This window comes from Elephas maximus, chromosome 1 (genome assembly GCF_024166365.1).
Source record: "Elephas maximus indicus isolate mEleMax1 chromosome 1, mEleMax1 primary haplotype, whole genome shotgun sequence".
In the NCBI taxonomy this organism is placed as follows: Eukaryota; Metazoa; Chordata; class Mammalia; order Proboscidea; family Elephantidae; genus Elephas; species Elephas maximus.
In genome coordinates this window covers 212,767,337-212,773,336 of record NC_064819.1, presented here as the reverse complement: position 1 = coordinate 212,773,336, position 6,000 = coordinate 212,767,337, and positions in this window count along the sequence as shown.

The window sequence follows — 6,000 nt, the reverse complement described above, 5'->3', positions numbered from 1 at the left end:
GTTAAAGGGTGCCTGGAGGCCATACTCTCAGTTTGGCCTTTTTTTGTGAAAGTCTGAATTTTTCTCTCACTCTGTCCAGGACCCTCTGTTATGATCCCTGTCAGAGACATTCTGCTCTTTTTTATAACTCAGAAGGGATTAAGTTTAGGATCCAGCCTACTCTGATACAACAAAAGAAAACCCTTATTTCCACACAGTCATGTTTACAGGGACAGGGGTTAGAATTTCAACTAGTTTATTTTGGGGGAACACAATCCAATCCATAACAGGGACCATCTGAAGTGGGGAGAGCATGAGAAAGAACATTTCAAGGCAGAGAAAAGAGTGTGCCTGAAACCAATGGATAGGGGAAAGATAAGACATATTTGGGGGAAATGGCTCAGCTGGACTATGGGATCTATGTATTATGGACAGCTTGAATTCTAGGGAAATGACTCTAGACTCAATTTCATAGGCAGTGGGGGTATATACCTAGAGCCGAGATTTAGGAAACTTAATCAGGTTGATGTGTGTATAATGTCCACCAATCGGTGGACATACCATATGGAATACTCAGTAAAAGTTGGCTGGATGAATTACAGAAGATATACAGCTTTACAAATGCAGAAGTCAAAAACAAAGAAGAAAGGAAATGCAGAATATTTTTCCACTCAAGTTGGTTAACAGTAATGTTGTTGTTGTGAGCCCTCGAGTCGATTCTGACTCATAGTGACCATATAGGACAGAGTAGAACTGCCCCTAGGTTTCCAAGGAGTGGCTGGTGGATTCGAACTGCCGACCTTTTGATTAGCAGCCTGTGCTCTTAACCAGAGCTCCAACAGTAACTTTAAGTTTCACAAACTCTTTGCTAGAGAGACTGATAGGATGTGGATGATTTTACAAGCGAATAGAAATTTATGTGCAGGTTAAGTAGAGAATATTTTCTGCTATTACTATGGTTATTCTGGAAACCCTGGTGGCATAGTGGTTCAGTGCTATGGCTGCTAATCAAGAGGTCGGTAGTTCAAATCCTCCAGGCGCTCCTTGGAAACTCTATGGGACAGTTCTACTCTGTCCTATAGGATTGCTATGAGTCGGAATCGACTGGACAGCAGTGGGTTTGGTTTGGTTTTTTTGTATTATGGTTATTCTAGTAGTCTAGTTGATTTATATTTTGAAAACTGATCAGGGCAGAGTAGGGTAATGACTCTTACTGAAGCATGACAATCCCACTGAAAGTAGTAAAACTGAAACGTTTCTCATGAACCAGCAGTGAGTGAAAATGAAATCCTCATAAGGGTTGGAAAACTTTAGCCTAAGCTAGAAATCAGCATTCTGAAAGAAAAATCACCATAAACCTTGGAGACAGCGTGCAGTTAGGTTTTTTTCACTAATACTTTGGCAACATCGACAGAACTTTGCTGAGATTTTATGTTTAGTTTGGTATTTGAGAGCCCGGGCTTTGAGGACACAGAATTGTCTCTGGCACCACAGATACCAGTTTTCACCAGGAACAGCAAAAGTTGGTAAAAACACATACTTCTGCTTTTAGTTTCACCCAGGCAGACAGAAGGTAAAGTCTAAGAATTTTCTGAGAGCACTGCAACAAATACAGAGAGGCCTGACTCTACTCTAGAAGGAAAACAAAGGGTGTGTTTTGCCTGAAGCTGAAGGATTCTTCAAGGTGAACTTCAGCATATTTCTGAAAGGAAACAGTATATATTTTAGGGCCGCAGACTCACTAGACTGAAGTTCCTCCCCTCCCTCACCAAGTTTAAGTTCAAATTCTTGTGTGAAAAGCTAGTAACTTTATGTAGGTATGAGTAACTCTTTCCTTAATAATCCCAATTTCAATAGTCATGGTAAGAGGGCCTTGAGAGTGGCCCATGACTCTAAAACTGAGAATTTGACCTACTAGAAAATGGTGATACTAATCCAGGCTATGATACTTTTATAAAATACTTTCACATATATTATCTTAATTGACCTTCGCAATCATATCAGTAGCTCACCAGTCATCACCATCACCATCATCATCATCATCATCATAACCATCATCCTCATTTTACAGACCTTTTGGTTAGCAGCCATAGCTCTTAACCATCATGCCACCAGGGTTTCCTTTTTTAAGCTCTAGGAAGTGTTAAAAAAGTGTTCACCTTCCAAACTATCTTGACCCAAGGTGGGACCAAGAATGGGAAGAGATATATGAAGTGGTTAATCTCACTCCACCCTGGAAAAATGTCTTGCACAATCTCTCTCTCTATTCATTAAACCAGATGCTGTTGAGTCAATTCTGACTCGTGGTGACCTTATGTGTGTCAGAGTAAAACTGTGCTCCAAACAGTTTTTAGTGGCGGATAACTAGGCCTTTCTTCCACGGGCATCTCTGGGTGGATTCGAACCTCTGATCTTTTGGTTAGTAACAAAGTGTGTTAACCGTTTGCACCACCCAGAGATTCTGATGATGAAGGCAGATGCATCTGTATTAGAAAATACGTTACCTAGTATATATGTTGTGCTATATAATGTGTATACATATACATATATAAACATATAAATTTGCCTTCCAGGCCCTCAAGGAGACCATTTTCAAATGCCTGAACAATGTGGAACAATTTTTAAGAGAAGGAATATTCCATAAAGGCAAACAGTTCATTTTCCTGAATTTTAGGAAATAACACCTCTATAATTCAGGAAACACTGGATCCTGTTCCCTTCCTACCCCCGCCCTGGATTTACAGAGGTCTGCACTAACAAGAGTTTAGAGGGAGAGATTAGAGGACAGTGGGTTTGTCCTGCCACTTTGTTGTGGCTATGAAGAAAGCAAACTCTGTATACCATAATTCTATCAGAAAGCCTTTAGAGGTCCTGGGAGTCACCCTCACAACAGATCAAATTGGTGGGTGAAAAGGGCAACTGAAACCAAGGAGAGGCCCTTACCGTGGCCACTTTCGTCCCCAGTACATGCTAAAAACTGAGATATGGACACATTTCCATTCAAGGATTAAGGGAGGGAATATTTCCCAAACTTCACGTGATTTCTTAAATAAAATAGAAAATAGCAGAATAAGTATTAAAAAAAAGATTCTTTGAAGAAAAAAAAAATCCAAGTGAATTGGGAATTGCTTGGAAGAATGAAAGCCACAACCATGTTGGCAATCCGTTATAGCTTTTGTGGACAATGAAAAAGAAAGAACAGTGCTTCGTAACTACAAACTGATTTTTCTGCAATGTGGCGAAGGCCTAGTAAAATATTTTCTAACTTTTATGTTTGGAGTGCTGGCTTGAAATTATGCCTGACAAGAAAATGGCCTTTTTACAATTCTGAGTAATGTAAGCAAAAACAATGACAACAATAACAAAAGCACTGCACACACACACACACACCTACCTTACGGTTAATTACCAAAAATTCTGAAGAAATGATCTTCACTATTTTCAGGTTAAACTGTTAACTAACCACTTGCCGTCGAGCCGGTTTTGGCTCCTGGCGACCCCATGTGTGTCAGAACTGAACTGTGCTCCCTAGGGTTTTCAACGGCTGACTTTTCAGAAGTAGATTGCCAGGTCTCTCTTCAGAGGCTCCCCTGGGTGGACTCAAATCACCAAACTCTCAGTTATTAGCAGCTGAGGGCATTTACAGCTTGCGCCTTCCCGGGACTAGAAGTGAGCTTATCAAGGAATTGACAATTTCTGTTCTCGGTAAAAATATATGGTTTTGTTTTCTTTTAAAGATCTAAGCTAGGAACTGTATCGGTCCCTAAGTCATCCAGGCATCCCTTGCCTCTGCTCCACATGTTGCATTGCCATAAAAAAAAATATAGATGCCTCATTATCATGACGCCTGGGAGCTCATGTTTGATGCAACACACATGGAGATTTCTCAGGGCTGTTGAAAGGGAATCATATGAAATGGTATCTTTTTAAAGTACTTCTTTGACCTTTGGCAATGAGTTCCATGCTAAGAACTGCCCTCTTATGTCCATGCACACAGCTTCCTCTGATTGGAATGCAAACCTGGTGCCGCGTCCTGGGGTACAGCCTGCCTCTGCTGTGGGGCACAACCACACACCTTTATTAATGGAGCCTATTGCTTTTGCTCTTCTCATTCGCTCAGCGAGAGTCCTCTGAGGACAATTCTTGGCAACCGTCAGATCTATTTTGCTCGCTGTCTTCATAGCCCCTGCTGATCTGTTTCCTTCTTCCCCTCCACTCCCTGCCATGAACTGTACACTGTGTTGTAATGTACAGCTGAGGAAGAGAAATGGGATTTTTGTCCCCATGTTGGGGATCCTTAATTTCACAGAGTTGCTAAAAGAAGTCTGGGATTTTCTCACTGATTTTCGGAATGGGTATTGCCTTACTTCTGGAGCCATCTTCTCTTTTATCCTTAGAAGACGTGTTTCATGCCCTGATAATACTTAACTATGCATATAGAGAAGGCAATTATTTTGGAAAGAAAAAAGACATACAACACATGTATTCCCTTGCAAAATTCAGGTTGAACAAGGTCCAGGGTCTTGCTCTGCATTTAGCATTTAGATTTTTGGACTCTGTGTTTAAATGGAAACTACCAGCATTTTTATACTTAAAAAAAAAGGTAGAATTATAGACCTAAAAAATAGTTTAGCTCCTAATCAACCTCCCTATTTTAAAGATAAATAAACTGAGGCCCAGAGCAGATAAGTGACATGCTAAAGTCACACTGCATAAACCATTACCAGCCACACAAATATTTCCTAGAAATGATTCCAGTGACCTTTCTTCTATACTATCTGACTCTTTCAGAGTGAGGGAACAGTTGGCTTTAGAAAAATGGAATCAATCCACCTTTTTAGATCTTGAACAATAGTAATTCTATAGGACGACTTCCTCTAGTTCTTCCTTACTAATTAACAGAACTATAGTTTAATAGATTAGCTTCAGGCTGTAAGATGGTTTTCTGACTTGCAGAAATTAATAGACAGATAGCAATAAAACTCAGGCTAATACGCTGATTGTGACCTCAGATGTTTCTTTAATTGCAACGAGTTAACCAGAACAAAAACAGATTTAACAGATGTGCACAAAAAGCAAGTCTAGTAAATTCTGAATTTTTGTTCTGAAATTACAACTGTCCTCATGCCCTAACAGTCATTCAAAGAACCTGATGAATTTATCAAATGGGGATGAAAAGAAATAATTTTGAAATGTTTTTTCATAGTCATGTCAATTGCTTAACTTGGGATGGTTTCTAAAACATCTCGATTTTACATAGTTAAAGTGGATAGAGAAAAATATGGAAAATTACAATTCACAGTTAATCTCCAAATGTCACTGTTTATTTTGAAAAGTCTCTGTCTTTCTAAATCTCTGGTTAAAGGTAATACAAGTGACACAAATAGTTAATGCCCAGTGGCTACCTGAAAGATGGGTGGTTTGAGTCCAACCAGAGGCACCTCAGAACAAAGGCCTGGCTGGCGAACTACTCCTGAAAAATCACCCACTGAAAACATGACGGAGCACAATTCTACACTGACAAGCACATGATCGCTATGAGTCAGAACTGACTTGACCACAAATGGCATCTTGTACTTGGTGTTTGTCACACCTGTGCCCAACAGTGGTAGGATGGTGCTTGTTAGCAGTTCACTAGGGTTAGCTTGGTATTGTTCCTGGTTGCCCAGCATTCAAGCTAGATTCTCTAGCCATCTTGGGTTTCTGTGAATATGGCAGGTGGCAAGAGAAGTATGATACTCAGATCTTTCAATGGAGAACTTGATGTAGCAAATGAAATCATTCAACAGCATCCAGATATGGTGCCTTGGGATCTGCTGCAGTGTTAAGAGCTGAGGACATGCTCTCCCCAAGGAGCCCTAAGCCAATAACTGAGCACACTGGAGTATCAGGGCTTGTCCATTTCTATCCAGTGCAGGACTCTTCAATGGGCAATCTTTGTGCTGGAGCTCTCTATTGGGCTGGCCAAGACTTTCTCAGATCTGCATTGAAGTCTGAGGTTCTTCCTACCTGAACCTCCTT